The sequence below is a fragment of the Camelus ferus genome, chromosome 23, assembly GCF_009834535.1.
Source record: "Camelus ferus isolate YT-003-E chromosome 23, BCGSAC_Cfer_1.0, whole genome shotgun sequence".
In the NCBI taxonomy this organism is placed as follows: domain Eukaryota; kingdom Metazoa; phylum Chordata; class Mammalia; order Artiodactyla; family Camelidae; genus Camelus; species Camelus ferus.
The window spans coordinates 32,009,286-32,026,244 of record NC_045718.1 but is presented as its reverse complement, the minus strand read 5'-3'; the positions used below and the strand labels follow the sequence as shown (position 1 = coordinate 32,026,244).

Here is a 16,959-nt window from a genome sequence, read left to right as displayed (position 1 = left end):
AATGTGCTCTTTCAGCCAGATCTATGTTTTGAGCCTAACAACACTGCTATGTTGGCATGTTTTACTATGTTAGAATACATCTCACATTCTTAAATTCAGATAGAAATAAATATCCTTACTCCTTTCCCACTTGTTACTGATTGCATTATTTCTTACCTTTTTACAGCTATCTCACAGAATTTTATTTCATATAAACAACTTTCTGAAGCCAGGCATAGCATGAGTTTCATAATTTTGAACTGCTTGAACTTCTGAATAACTAATGAGTGTGTTTTCAACATATAAAACAACTCCCACTACATTTATGAAATATCTAACCTTAATAAACGTCTTCTGTCTTAGAGGTTGGGTAGTGTAAGGTTCTTTCATTGCCAAAGATAATATTACCACATATTACAGAAAGTATAAATAAATGAAATAGGATTTGAATTTTCATTTAGTTTCTTGCATATAACTTCATTTTATATCAGAGAATGTGATGTGTCATAGTGTTAGTTAATCTAAGCCTTTAGCAATGATGACAGGTGTTTGTATGCAAGTGACACGTATTTTCCTATGAAGTCTGACTTTTGGAAAAATTAACTTGCACGTATTTTTATTTCATGACATAAGGAAAGTAAGGGTAACTTTCTCCATAAATATTAGAAGTCTGACTTACAGAAAATTCCAGTTTATTGGCCATAATCCTTCTGAACGTATGCATACCACATTCATTTAGATTCATTTAAAGTTTGGTAACTGCAGCTGAAACCATTAGAATAATGTTCTAATTAGACTAAAGTTGAGATCCAGTAGTCTTCATTCTCGGAGTGTATTTCAGGCTAGGAGCATCTATTGTAAAAGTAAAATATCTTATTTTGAAATCCTATATTGCAAACCCAAAATATGTTGGAATCTCTCCAGGGCCCATGTGCTTTGCTTTTAAATCATCATGCATCATGAGAGTATATTCTTAGATGATCTACAGTCTAGTTATTTTGTTATGGCTGAAATGACCCAGCTTGTTTTTGGTATAAAACTATCAAATCTGAGCCTCCACTCCTCCTCTAAAATATAACACATTCTTCATGCTTTGTGTGGGAGAAAGGCTCTCACACAGCATGCTGTTTACGCTGCTCATGTCAAGACAAGATGTTCACCAGAATACCAACATGAAACCTATAATAAACTAACCTGCTTGAGTTATTTTTCACATTTAAAAAGGTTTTTTTCACTAGTAATTTTTTTGTTAAGTTAGGAGGGCTCAAACTTGCTTATTTTTTGTATTGCTTGATTAAGATTTTTTTTTTCTTTACAGAAACGACTTTTTCTCTGAAAGTTACTTATCTCTGTGCTTTTTGCTTAAAATACACATCCTGGCTTCTGATGCTTCATTAAAATTTTTGGGAGTGTATTGAGTAAGTAAATTTCATTCTGGGTGACTAAATTGCTTTCTTGATTATTGATAAAATGCATATGATTTCCTAATTTTTAATCAAATCAAACAAAGGAGGTAATAAAAGTTAAGATTTCCCAGATTTACTTGTTTCCAAGACATTTTATCACAGAAATCATATTTGCTACAATAAGATCAATTGGCAATTAAGTAGAAAGTCTATTGCCTATTAAATTTAATGGCTCACTGTGGAGGAAATCTCTTTCATTTATTTTCATTGTTTAAAAATAATTTTGCTAATGCCAAAGAAAATCATACCTTAGAAACCAAACAAAGAGAAATTTTTAAAACTGTCCAGGAGTAAGCTTGCATGTTAGCTTCTGGAGTGACCTCTACTGGTTTGGAGAAAAGGGTGAAAAGCCAATTACTGGCATCTCTTATTATTCAGCAGAAATTTAATATTAAAGAATTTAAAAGCGGAGAATAGTGCAACATATTGCAGTCATTTTTAAAATATATTGAATCTTGGCTGTTGTTTCTTTCCCACAACCACAGTGGAAGTGGTCCTTGGGGCCCATATAAATCAGCAGGCAAATAGGATTTTGTGTACTGAATTTTATTTTGCAGACTACATTTTAAAACTACGCTTGTTCTATTTAATAAAGGATTTAGGTAATAGTAACAAATTGTTTAAAAAATCATTTTTTTTCAATAAGTATTTGTCAAGTTACCTGCCAGATACTAGATGTTCTTGAGGGATACCAAGAGGATAACACTAGAGCTTGTGCTGTTCAGTATAGATTAGGGGGTAAGAGAGGTATACAAGTGACCAAGATTAAAAAAATTAACACATGCTAAGTGCCATAAGAGAGCTCTCAGGTTCATATAACTTAGAAGAGGATGAAAGAATTCCTGGCTCAGGCAATCAGAGAAGGCTTCATGGAAGACATGTTCTTTGTCATGTGTTGTAAAGAATGGATGGGATCGTGGCAGTTGAAAACGTGAACAAAGACTATTGCAAGGAGAAGGAATAGCATAAGCACTGAGGGGGTGTGTGCAAGCTTGTCTGGATGTCAAGCACATTCTGATTGGCAAGGGCACTGAGTAGGAAGGGAAAGGGCCCAGACATCAGAGGGTCTTGCGTGCCAGCTAAAGTGTTTAAACTTCACTCCGTGGTATTGGGAAGCCATTAGTGTTTTCTGGATCAGGAGCAGCTTGATCAGATCCATCTGTTATGATGATGAATCTGGAAGCTCTGTGTTGCCTAGATTGGAAATAAAAGAGACCATAGATTAGGTCACTAATCTAGTAGACTGTTGCAGTAATTCCAGGGAACGTAATACATAGAAGGTGAGAGAGAGACTGGAAAGGAGAGGATGCATTTACGTGGCAATGGCTAGGTAGAACAAATGAACAGGGTAGATGGTGACAGGTCACCGATGACTCTCATCCGACCTCAGATGCAGCATGGATCAGGTGCTCAATAAATAAGTATTCAAGTTAAAATTTGGGGCTTAGATGACTGAGTAAATAGAAATAGGAAAATCAAGAACTTGTTTGAGGATAAAGTAATTTGTGTTGTAGGTCATTGAGTTTGGGCTGCTGGCAGGACATTTTGTATTGAAATGTCCTTAGATAGCAAAAGTTGCAAAAGTGGGACTTTGAAAAGAAGTTGAATGTGATGACATAGGCAGGAAACATAGAGCAAAAAAGACAAAGGACAGAGCTCTGAATAATGCCTAAGATTTAGAATCAGAGATTTCAGAGGATCTGCCAAGAAAATGGAATAGAGATTAAAGAGGTAGAGGGTGTTAGAATAATGGAAACTGAACAAGGAGAAAGGAACGTTGCCAGTGTGGTTGGGAAACGAAGAAATGTAAAGAAAATGAGTATTGAGAAAGGGCCACCGAATTTTGTTTTTGAAGGAACAGTTCCATTAGATGGTAAAATTGTAAGAAGTTAGTATCCACTAATCTGAAACTTCCAGCTACCATGTACATAATAGATAAACAGCAAGGTATTGAATGTAGTTCCCTGTGCTATACAGTAGGACCTTGTTATTTATCTGTTTTATATATAGTAGTTAGTATCTGAAAATCCTAAACTCCCAACTTCCCCCACTCCCCCACTCCCCATCCTGGTAACCATAAGTTTGTTTTCTATGTCTGTGAGTTTGTTTCTGTTTTGTAAATAAGTTCATTTGTGTCATTTTTCTAGATTCCACATATAAGTTGATATCATATGGTATTTTTCTTTCTCTTTCTGGCTTACTTCACTTAGTATGACCATCTCCAGTTCCATCCATGTTGCTGCAAATAGCATTAGTTTATTGAAGAATCTGTGATAGATGAGATGAAAATCAGCAGCTCAGAGAACCCTCCAGAGGTGAGAGTCTGCTTTTGGTTTAGGCCTCTGAAAGTTTAGGGGAGACCTTTGAAAGGCTGGCTCATAAAGTAAGTAATTGCTGACCATAAGATCTGTATGAAGTAGGTACAAAGCAAGTCAACCTAGAAGAAGACATGGTAAGGTCTCCAGAGCTGGAGGTCACCATAAGGGTGAAGAGCAGGTTCCTTAGATGTCAGACTGTGGAAGATGAGCAAGGTCATAAAATTTTCATCTGTAAGAATTGTAGCTTTTGGGGGTAGAGTTTCCAACAGGAAGTAGTATTTAAATAGAAGCTATAAGATGTTTAAAAAGGTAAATTGTCAGGTGAGAGGAATATATAAGATGGATGCACATATTTCCAACATGATGGAAAGGAATTTCAGCATCCCACAATTATTTGGTTCCTGCTCCAGTTTGCCTGCAATGTGGTCTTTGCTCCAAATTCGCTAACTCAACTTTGACTGTATAGTTTTTTCTTAATCCAAATTTGAATAGTAAAACTGGAATTTATTTGATCCATTTGAGCGATCTCCACATTCATAAAAACTGAATTCAGAGTCAGGAGGGACCTGTGAGATCATTCCTTCTAATGTATGGACTTTGTAGATAGGAGGCCCTAACCTCTGGATTAAGTGACTAGTTCAAGGTTACAGAGCTAGTGAGTGGCAGAGCTGAGACTGCACTTGAAGACGCCACTGATTCCCAGTTCTGGCTGTGGCTTGAGCAGCATGATATTCTGGGCTGACGTCTTTAGTGCGTACCTATCAATCTATTCCCTAGAAACACTAAAACACAATGTAGAATATTATCTGCCAAGCTTTCCTATCATTTACTTTTTTCTGAACTTGTACTTTCCAATCACAAAGCGATTGACGTGACCATACTGAAATAAAGATCTTGCTGAAGTAGTACACTTCCATCTACCTGGGATCATAGTTTCTTCATTCATAGCTATGTGGACATTTAACACACACAAAAAGATTAAGAGATGCAAACATTGCACTGTATACCAGACACTGACATAACATTGTAAATTGACTATACCGCAATTAAAAAAATACATAACCTGAAAAAAATTAATAGATAGAAATTCTAAATGTCAATAAATATAATAAAATCTAGAATTACACTTTAGACAGATTTGACAGAGTTCATTAACCAGCAGGTGTTTTTTTTCAGTTTTTAAAAAGTACCAAGTGTTGTGCCTCTCCGGCCAGCTCTGGCCTCTCTGTCCTACTCCTATACTCTTCTGTCTCCCTAGTAATGAAGAAAGACACCAAGTAATGTGACCTAAGGAAAAAAAGGAATATTGGTTTCAGAGAACATTAGGACTTTGCACGGTTACTAGACTTTTCCTTTTCACTCTAAATAATATGTTGAGAAACATCCTGAATCGATTGGAAATAATCCTGATTATTATTTATAAAGTAATAATGTATTCCATGTGACAATGCCAGAAGTGTACTTTAAATTGTATTGTAACTGTATTTTAACGTAGACCCATTTTTAAATAAAGCAATTAAGCATACAAATCAGTAACTTTGGTAAAAGTGTAAATAAGGATTTACATGTTGATGAGTTGGAGAGCTCAGCTCTTTGGCTTCTGTGACACCTTGACTAATTTAAGACATTTCTCGAAGTAATTTAGGGGACCCACAACTCTAGAACTTTTGTTTGCATTTCTTGCAGCAACATGCACAATGAAATGGGATTAGTTGTTTTAATCTAAGCCAAAGTACTATTGAAATGATCAAGGGATGTTAAAAAAACCTTTGTTATCATTTTAATTCTTTAATTCCTTTTGGGGGATTTTAAGGTATTACAGCATTTGGCATACATCTGGTATGAAACCAGCACACCCTAAGATTTCAGGACTGAATCTTTTAATAGATTTACTTGAGTAAATACTTCTCCTTTTCCCTCCCTCCCTCTTTCTATCTTTCACACCCTCCCCCAAGATTGGCTCTTTTCTAGGTAAACTTAGAAGAAGCAGAGATAAAAGTTACCTTTCCTGCCCTCCAGGAGCCCATACATTGTCTTTAGTACAGTGGTTCTCAAAATGTGGGTTTAAGACGAGCATCATCAACATCACCTGGAGACTTGCAGAAAAGCAGATTCTCAGACCCCACCCCAGACCCTCAGCATCAGAATCTTTGGGGGTGAGACACAGCGATCTGCCTCCCTCTAAGCCTTCTGGGAGATTCTGATGCACACTCAGGTTTGAGAACCATTGGTCTCATGACTAGAATTTTATGCTTTCCTTATTTTTCTATCAAGATAGAGTCCACATACCATAAAATTCACCATTTTAAAGTGTACAATTCAGCAGGCTTTAGTGTATTCACAAAGTTATGCAACTGTCACCATTACCTAAGCCTGGAACATTTTTATCACCCCAAAAGAAAGAAACTTCATACCTATTATCAGTTACTCCCTGTTCTCTGTTCCCCCACAGCCCCTGGCAACCACTAATCTCTTTTTTATCTATGAATTTAACTATTCTGGATATTTCATATAAATGGAGTCATACAATATGTGACCTTTTGTGTCTGGCTCTCACTTAGCATAATGTTTTCAAGGTGCATCCACATTGTCATGTATCAGTGCTTCATTCCTTTTTATGGCTGAATAGTATTCCATCATACGTATGCACCACATTTGATTTATCAGTTGATGGGCATTTGAGTTGATTCCTTGGTTGCTGTAAATAACAGTGCTATGAACATTCCTTACAAGTTTTTTTAATGAACATGTGTTTTCAATTTTCTTGGGTCTATACAGTTGATTTTCCTTATTCATAGTAGTTATGTTCTATAAAGTCTCTGCAAACATTGAATTAATGAATATTGAGTCACTGCTCTGCAGGGAAATACAGGATTAGGGATGTCACATTTTTGACATCCCATCAAAACATGACCTTGTTTTGTGTTTGTTTCTGTTTAAAGATAGCTTATCTAATACACATTGTTGATTCATTAACACTGAACTTACATCCAACAGCACTGTAGCTCGTGCCTAAATGAAGCTTCTCTAACACATGCATTTTCTCCATAAGGCACATCACAGCCTTCTTAGCTTAGGAATGCTAGACAGCACCACACATGACACTTCAGGGCCATTTTAAACAGTGAATTTGCCAATAAAAAGTACAAAAAATGTGAAAAACATAGACTGCAGAAGGAACACTTCTTTTCAGTGTCAGAGCTGAAACAAGGAGGCAGTGTGTCACCTTGATCAACCTCACCTAGGAACATGTGTCTCGGAGAAGGCAAACTTTTCCCCACTCTGTGCATGCATGCGTCTGAATGCCTGTGAAAGCATAGTGAGGATTATCTTGTGGGTACAAATAAATGTTAGTGTGTAGGCAAATTGGCAAATACGGAATCCACAAATAATGAGCTGTGCCTAGGAGTGAAATTGCTGTGTCCTGTAGTAACTCTGTGTTTAATTTTGTGACAAACTGCTGGGCTTTTCCATAGTGGCTGCACCATTTCACATTCCCACCAGCAGTGTTTGAGGGTTCCAGTTCCTCCCTGTCCTTGTCAACACTTGTTTCCTCCCTGCCTTCCTCCATCCCTCCCTTCCTCCTTCCATCCTTCCTTCCCTTCTTTTTTTGATTATAGCTATCCTAGTGGATGTCAAGTGGTACCTCACTGTGGTTTTAATTTGCATTTCCCTGATGATTAGTGATGCAGATCATCTGTTTATATGCATATTAGCCATTTGTATATTTTCTTTGGAAAAATGTCTATTCTAAAACTTTGCCTATTTTAAAATTGGATTATTTGTCTTTTTATTGTTGAGTTGTAAGTTTTTTATGTATTATGGTTACTAGCCTCTTAGAGATATGGTTTGCAAATATTTCCTCCCCTTCTGTAGGTTTTCTTTTCACTTTCTTGAGAAAGTTCTTTCATGTACAAAAGTTTTTTATTTCAATGAAGTCCGATTTTATCTATTTTTTTTTTCTTGTGCTTTTGGTGTTACCTTCTTAAATTTTGAAAGTGCTTTTGTGGCTGTAGAATTTTAAATACTGGCATCAACAGGACCACAGATTTATAAAAAGCAGTGTCAAATTTATTTAACACACTGTTTTTGTTTAGGAAAATTGAAGAGAAATACTTATAACGCTTTAAATAATACTTCCCTTTTTAATAAAGAAGACTCTGCCTCTTTGAAAGACTCTGAACTTTCTGCCCTAAAAGCAGTTTCAAGAGTCATTTGTGAAAGAACACAAGAATCCCCAGAACTTGGAAATAAACACGGACTGGTGTTTATTTGTTGTTCGTTTAAATGCAGGAGCCCTATGTGTCAGAAAAACTGAATCTGTAACACTTAGGTTAGCCCAAGCTCGCAAATAATATCAGTTAACATGGCTTTAATCTACTAAGTAACTTTAAATCCAGAAGATCAAAGGAACTTATAACTAAAAACAGTCCTTCGTGCAGTTTCCCTGTAGAAGCAGGAAAAGGCTAGAAATTACATGTCACCTTCATATCCTGGCTTGCTGACCTTGTGCTCAGATCAAGCCCCTCTGTATGCCAGCTGTTACCATTATTAAGACCTCGCCCCCAGGAGTTAAGTAGGAGAAAAACTCTCCTGTCCTATAGGAGAGCAAACACGGAAAGTCCCAGCCCCTAACATGCCTAATTCAAAGCAATCTGCATGTGCTTGTCACTCAGTCTGTCCTGCCGCGCCGCGGAGCTGCTCCTGCGACTCCCTGGTCGCTCTCCGTTGTGCGGCGTTTCTGGGGCCAGTTTCTTGGGCTGTTGCTGCTGCAGTCGTTTGCAGACCAAACTGAGCCAGGGACGTTTCTTCTCTTAACAGAAAGGTAATACATTTACTCATGCTTCTGGATGCTTGAATTTGTTATTTGGGGAGAATTTATTCAAGAACTGAACTTTGCTCTGTGCTTCTCAGATGGAATGTAAAATTCCAGCACACAATTTTTTTTTCAGTGCAAACTTTGAACGGCATCTGAATGCATTCAAATCTTATGAAGGTTTTTGAATTCTAGTCTAGCATGGTAAGGTAAGCTGTTTCTTCAGAAGACTTATTAAAATGTGCTTTTTTAAAATGAAGTTGGAAAGAAACCTCAGATTTAAAGTCGTTTGGCTGTTTTATGCTTTGAGATTCTTCTTTAACCATTATCTGTATCAGAGAATTTGGAAAATATATGCTTCTTTCATTACCAGGTGATAGACAACTAGATGTAGGAATCACTTTCATCATTTCTGTGACTTACACATTGTAATAGTGAAATAGTAGCATCTTCCAGCTCATAAAAATAGAAGTGTGAGGATAATCCACTTAGGGGCTAAGCTTCCACAGCAAGTTTAATTTTTATCAATGTTCATTTCAAATGCACCTCTCACTATACACCCTCAAGTTGTATTTGAGGCAATTAAATGTTGCGTGCATGGTATTCATTTTAATTATGGCAATATTAACTATATCATGATTGGATTTACTACTTAAAGTAGACATCAGAATGTACTTGCCATATTTACTTTTGCTTAAAATTAGAATGGATAATTTATGTGTGACTGGTAGAAAAATTCAAACTAGTTTAACTTGTGAAATATTTGTATGTTTGGTAGTAAAGTGTAAATTTTTAAAAAACCAAGTGGATAAAAATTTCACAAAAACTGAGGTATTTCATGCAAATTATTGACTGGCCACAAATGACTTGCTTCAGTGATATGCAGGAAATGGAAACCATACTTTACAGTTTGCTAAAATTTTCTTTAACAGATATTCCTGTCGAAAGAAAAAAAGGAGTATGTCCTTTTTACCCACAAGAGGGTTGTTTTAGATGATAGTATTTATAATTGAGAAAACTCCAGTTGCCTTTGATGGCTGGGAAGTCACTAAACTATGTAAATAAACTCTAAACTAGAGTGTTCCACTTGTAGACAGTGGGTTTACTACTTCCCACTGGTTTTAATGTCTGCTGACACATTTCTACTTTTTAAACTGTCAAAGTATATAGCCTTAGCATTATGTTTTTTAATACATCTCTTAATAAACTACCTTAGAATGCTTTCATTGCCAAATCTTGAATATTAGAGTATTTTATTGGATTATTATACTTCATTTGTCAGTGTTTGTATAGTATACAAAAATAAGGCAGAATATTTATGTATCCTCCGTGCTTCATACAGCTTCCATCTTAGAGCTGAATTATAGAATTGTGAGCGTAAACTATTTGGATTGGTGATGAAAAAATATGTAATATATAAGTGTTTGAAATGATTTACAAAGCAGTTTAGAAAATACCTGTGAACCTTGCCTCAGTCTGGGACATGATACATATTGTAAGATGGATTCAGCCGACATTTTAACCTAATCTTGTCTTTTTTAGTTTACATTGAAGCACTCAGCCCTTTTTGGCAATCAGGGAAATCTGCTCTTCAGTGCTTGCTGTGCACCAGTTCTTTACCTTCCATTCTAACGACTGATTTCTGGGATTGGGTCAGAGCGCTTGCAACTTGTGCTGTTACAAGTGCTTCAGGCTCTCTTACAGCTCAGTATGGGTGACGGACAGCCTTGACACACTGACTCTCTGAACATTTCCGATTGTTAAAAAATTACAATTCTTCCGCCCAAATTGACAATTCCAGATCGCATCCTCACACAGGAAGTAAAACTGGGTGTTTAGGATCAAGACAAATGAACTGCTCAATCTCTCAGTCTTTTGGAAAAAATAAAAAACAAAGCAATTTAAGTATATTTGAAAAGCAAGAGTTGGGGAAGAGGGTGTCCCTTTGTTCTTTCTCTCTTAATTTCTATTCTTTCATCATTCTAATCGCTATTAAATAGTCTCATTTATTTTAGGCTCACATATTAGATGAGAATTATTCACAAGGAACACAGTAGGTGCTTATTATGTGCTTGCTAAATAAGGACATTCGCCTAATTAACTGAAAAATGCCATTTAATTATCTTTATGAACAGTGTAAATGTAGTTTCAGTTCATCCAACATATGCAAGAAAACAATAGCAGACTTCACAAGCATTTATAGTGATAATTTAAGTAGGGAATAGGAAAAGATTTATGAAAAGGTAAACCCAGACTCTTGCTAAGAATTACTTTACTGATCCAATTCAAGGAAGAACAATCATCAAAATTTGATGTTTTTCTAAGGTTAAGGTAAATCTCAGAGTCCTTTAAGGAAAAAGGTATCTTCAATTCTGTCTCATACAAATGCCTTGAGATACGTTTCCCAGGTTGCTCAGTAGACTAAAGGATACCTTTGAGACTTTATTTGCTGGACTCTGCAGGGAAGAACCCATTTGGGGAGCTCTAGGAAATCTGATTTGCTGCTTCTCAAACTTCACAAAACAGCAGGGAGTGGAGCCTGGTATCAGATCCTTAGCATTTGTGGGGAAAGCTCAGATCATTCCAAGTGTGGTATTAGAAAACAACACATTACCATCTGAATCAGACAGCTTTCAAGTGCTTTCTGGTGACTGATCTCAGTTTTTGGCTTTATGGCAGACGTTTAAAAGATTCCTTCACATTCTTCTGCCTCACAATATGTGGATATTGAATTGTCTTAATTTGATTTACCTCAGTGGAGTTTTTTCCCTTTGAGCTGCGACGTTTTGAGGTTTTGAGATGTGTGAAGTATTAAACATTCATGGTGTCTTTAGACATGCTTGTGATCTGTTCAGCATGACTTAAGCTCAGTAATATGATCCTGTTTCTCCAGGGGAAGAGCTGTAGTGATACAGATAGATTGTTCAATTGTAAAGTTGCTTGTTTTGCAATTTTAGTTGAGGCAAAATAATTTCAGATGAAATCTTGTGGCCAAAGACAGACCTATCTCATCCTGAGGGTCCTGTTCATTACCAATGCATCTTGTAATTAATTCTTTTTTAGTGGGGATCTGGGGCTAGGTAGCAGGCCTGGTGTCTGCAAGTTGCCTGACTCTACAGTTGAAACATTTTAAATGCTTAAAATGCAATCAGAAGTATTTTTCTTTTCTTTCTTTTTCTTTCCCTCCCTCCTTCCTTCCTTCTTTCCTTCCTTCCTTCCTCTCTTCTTTTCCTTCTTTTTTTGGCACATAACCTTAGGGAACATGCTCTTTTAACAGAGAAGCTTGGGACTTCACGTTGGGGACATATTTTTTCTTGAGGGTTAAATAAACTCATTAGTCACATTGGCTGTATCCTAAACTTTATTCAAACGATCCATAAGTGACTGAGGCTATGTGACAGGTTGTTTTACATTTCCACAGCATTGTTCCACGTGAATTTTGCACTGTTGTCTCTCAAACAAATGTCTTATTAAGGATTTCTCTTTGCTGCACCCTTGTCCCCACCCTTCTAACTTCAAAAATACTGTAGGTGAAATCTCTTTTCATTGTAACCCCAAAGGACATCAAGATAATCCGGATACTATAATGCACATCTAGTACCAAGTACCACCAGGTCCATATGTTTTTGAAAACACAGGAACATTATGTGTTTTAAGCAGTGTTTTCTGAACCAGCATTGAATACTATGAGTGGCAGTTGCTTGCTCTTATAAATTGATCAGCATTCATTACATAAAGTATAAATCAGTGGTTCTCAACCCCAGCTGCAATATTAGAATCCTCTGGGGAGCATTTAAAAATGCTAATGTCCACACCCCGTTACAGTATGCCTTAAATCGTAACCTCTGGGGTCAGAGCCTTGTGGCTGTAAATTTTTTTATATTACAGAAATGATTCTAATGTGCAGAAAGGATTGAAACTGCTGTAACAGACTTGTAATTTTGTGAATATTTGTTATAATTATTGTGTTCCCTTCAAGACTTGCAACAGAGTAAGTGAATGTCTCGGCTGGTTCTTTGGTTAGATAACGACTTATCAGAGGACTTTCTAGAACTTTTTTGAAAGGCTGTTGATTGACATTTCTTTTTTTTTTTTAAGATGTATCATTTATTGAATCAATATCAGATTGTTTCCATTTTTTAATAATTTGACCTTTCTCATGGACAAATGTTTGCATTTAGAATTATTATTGTTTAGGATAGGTTCCCAGAACTGGAATTACAGAGTCAGAAGAGAGGGATACTTTTAAGACTGCTGATAAATATTGCCAAATTGCTTTCACAAAGAGAATTCTTATTTTTATTTCCACTGGCAATATAGATAAATACTCATTTCATTTCCCCTCCCTCGCCAACTTTGGGTTTCATCTTCTCTTAATCTTCTTTAAGTTGATAGGTAAAAAGAGATTTTTTTAAAATTAAGTTATAGTCAGTTTACAATGTGTTGTGATTGACATTTCTGATGATAGAGAACTCTAGTTTTATTTTGTATAGTCTTAGATTATTGTGCAAATGAAGATAAGTCTTCAGATTTAGGGTTAGAGGAAATTATAGCAGCTTAATAATTTGAAACTCATCTGAAATAGGAACTCAGAGATAAAAGAACACTCTCTCTCTCTCTTTTAAGGGCATTGATGCTTATGGACACAACACATAACTGTAGGGAGAAATGGCAAATATTTCATGGAATGATAATTTTGGTGGATGAACTTGGAAAAGAGATCTCTGAAAACTGCTTTAATGACTGCAATACAGTGATAGTGCTCTTAAAATATATATACTTAGGAAGATCACTGTTTATGCCAAAAAGATGGTGTTATCGACTATCATTTATCCCAGACTGTAAAAGATCAAAGATCAACTTTATTTACACCCACATTTCTCTTCCCACGTAGACCTGTTACCAAAGGTACATTAAACACGAGAAAAATGAGACTGTTTCCCCAACCCTGAAATTCCTATCACTCACCCCAATAGGTTTAAACTCTGCTTTGACAACCTAACTCATATCTAGGAATAGGACCGCTTTCCAAATTCAGGATTTTCAGCCTTGCTGTGGCACGTACACTACAATATCGTCTTAATGTAATTTAACTCTTATCTATCAATATAGTTTTGTAAATCTGGGGAGGGGGAAACTATATCTGTCAATTTTAATTTTTCTTCTATATCATTAAGCAGTTTATAAATATGAATGATTTTTGTAAAAATGAAACATATAACATTTGTAGTTTATCTTTATCGACGCCTGTATCAATATCAATCTTGTACATAATCATATTTAAAAGAGGTTATATAAAAATGTTAGGTATATTTCATTTGCAGAGATGGTGTTTGTTATCATATGTTGAAACTACTTTCTTAATAATATAAATTTAATAGGCAACAATGAGGTTTTATTGTAAAAGAACAGTGATCCTTAACCTTCAGATTTCCTAGAACTTGATCAGTTTGCTTTCTCATGGTGTGATGGAAATCATAGTAATATCTAGCGGGTCCTTATGAAATGTTTGTTTAGTGGATTAGATTTTCAAATGTATAATATTGTTTCTTTGGGAAAATAGCTTCTAATTTATTGCAGTTTATGATTAAGGAGAATGATAGCAATAATACTTGATTTCTGTAGAGTTCTTTGCAACACATAAAATGCTTATAGGTGATTAAATGAAGACATTTATAAGTGTTCTTATTGAAGGAGAGTTTAATGGTAGAAAGTTCATGAACTCAAAGAAAAATAAGAACATTTAATTTGTCTCTGAAGGGGAGAAGATTGTATTTCTTTATTTAAGACTGTTCTTTTTAGTTGCTTAAAGAGGGCCTGATTCTTTGATTAAACACACAGATTTTGCTGTCAGGTCACAATTATCTTATTTTGAAATAGTCCAAATACTACATGACAGCAAAGATGGATCTATGGCCTCTCTTTTCAGGTTTGCACAATATGATACATGGGTGGATAGCACCTTTTAATTCAGTGAAATATGTCTCTGACACTCTTAAATGGTGAATTGTACCTTTTAAAACTGTCTTGGGGAATATTGAATTCAGGGACTATTTTTCATGTGGACCTTCAGACTAAACTTGATATCAGTAGCCTCTAGTGGTCCTATAAAAAAATAGTTGAACTTGGCATTGCTCTAGAAGCATCCTGAGGTTGTTAGAAAAGCCTTACTTTCAGAGACATGCTGGTCTGAGATTGAATTTGGATTGATTATCCCTATAATATTTTTGACCCTCAGTTTTCTCTATAGTGGGTTTAATAAGATCTTCATGAAGGTGTTGAGTCAAACGCTTTCCTCACAATACTTCATCTATAGTAAGATGATTTGAAAAAAAATTTTTTAAATAATCCTTTGAAGGGAAAACTATTCCTAGAGACAGAGCCTGGCTGCCGTCCTGCCATCCAGCTGTAGTAGCTCATACGACAGAAGATGCCAAAATATGATTGTCAGTTTCTCTGGCGCATATAGAGAAGCTGTTTATTTTCTGGCCGTAGCACTAAGTATTAATAGGCCATCTTGGTACCAGTGATAAGAAATGAGGCCACCATTTTAGAAGCATCAAGCAATTTTAGGGGACCGATTTCATATTAGAACAGATTTGGTGCGTAATGGATACAGGTACTTTCCAAACTGCCTATATACCTGGTGTGAAAAAAAAGACCTCAGGTATCTTTATATGTTCATCTTCCAATATCTAGTATCACTTGAGAGAAAAAGACTGTCTCACCCAGTTAACTGGGCAAGGTGCTTCAATCCATATACATTACACCAAAAAAATTAAAATCTGATTGGTTGTTATTTTTATGCACACAGCAGTTTAGGAGTCATGAAATAAGCCATAATGAAACTTGGTTATCAATTAGAAACTCTAACTGGTAAAACATGTTACTTTTCTCTGCCTAAATTAGAAAAATGGGCCTTTATTTCTCTGTCAACTGTTATCATTTCCCTACTTGTTTGATCCATTCTGCTTTAATTGTGCATCATTTTGTCACTACTTAGGCCTAATTCTCTTGTAGCCTCCCCACTAGTTTGTGGTTTTGCCTTGTTACACAGAGTGTTCCAGGGACCAACAGTATGGGCACGTTGTTGGAAGATTCTTGCCCCACTCCCAATGGACTAGATCAGAATCTATGTGTTAGCAGCATCCCCAAGTGATCCTTATGTTTGAGAAACAACTGTATCAGGGTTTTGTGTTTTGTCTAGTGAAGCTGTAGGGAAGGGCGCAGCACTCTTCTGAAAAAGATGATTGGCTACAGTATAGGATCTTGTTTTTGATCCAGACTTGCCATTTATTGTTAAGTTTGGTGTTCATGAATCTGATGAAGCAAAGGGTTATTCTAGAATACTTTATCTGAGCTTGGGGACTGTAGTTTCACAGGACGCCCTCAAAATCTCGGTAGCAGACTTCCCGGCCTTACCAGTTGAGACTCTGTGTCTCCAGTTTTTTGTTTTGCACAGTGGAGTGGTCATGCCTGCCATGCCTATTTTTCTGAGGGCTGTTAGGGGGATCAGCTCAAGTGAGATCACGTGTGTGAAAGTGTTTGGCAGTACCTAAGAGGTGAACCATTGTAACTGTTGATGGGGAGGAAGATGTTGTTCCTCCAGGCCATCTGAGCCCTGTGTTTGTTAAGGATAGTGATGGCTTTGCTGAGTGGTTGCTGTGGTAATTGGAACAGGCCTGTGTATTCTCTTTCAACATTACATTTAGATTTTAACTTGACAGTTTTCTGGCCACACTAGCAGTTCTGACTTCCAATTTCAAGGAGCTACTATGAGGTGTTCATAACACTTTGTAAATGTTGAACACCTAAATAGACTGAATGCATCTTTTGAGGTAAATTGTGTGTCATTAACAAATTTTGGTATATAGTATGTTGATGAATAAAACTTCATATTCAAACAGTTCCTACTATGATTATATGATAGCATTTTCAATGAGTTACCAATTTTAGTGTTTCAAACAGGGTAATCTCCTTTTATCTTGTAAGTGTAAGTTTCCTGAGTCCCAAACCAGACTAGGGTACAATTGTTTGAACCTTCTAATCACGTGAGCTCTGATGACTTTTCTCTATACAATTCAACATGGTTTAAGTGCCTCTATGTTTCTTCTCTGTGTTGTCTGCTTAATGCTTATGAAAACTAGTCATGGTGTTTTTGGTTCATAGATAGCTTTGGTCCAAAAAATAATAATTTATGTTTCCAGAAATTTGGAAGCTATGAGAGAAGATATATTGAAAACCTTTTTCTGAATAGTTTGTATTTCTCTGTTCTTGCTTCTTAACTCAATTTTGATTTCCTGTTTTATCCAATTATTTAATATATTGTGTAAAGTGTTACTGTGTGAGAGCAGATATATATTGGAAGATAATTTAAAAT

The 16,959-nt window shown here is 36.0% G+C and overlaps 1 protein-coding gene across 6 annotated transcripts in view; it reads left to right on the top strand.

Moving 5' to 3' along the window:
* DISP1 (dispatched RND transporter family member 1) overlaps window positions 1-16,959 on the top strand; it is a 174,450-nt gene that overhangs the window by 101,252 nt on the left and 56,239 nt on the right. Inside the window, exon 1 of one of the 6 annotated variants that reach the window (XM_006188137.3) lies at window positions 8,425-8,588. The exons of 3 other annotated variants lie outside the window; for them this stretch is intronic. The gene's annotated coding sequence lies outside the window, so the exon portion shown is untranslated. Of the gene's footprint in view, window positions 1-8,424; window positions 8,589-8,764; window positions 8,789-16,959 lie in introns of those variants that run through there. 2 more of the 6 variants (XM_032466644.1, XM_032466643.1) reach the window with 2 other exon arrangements.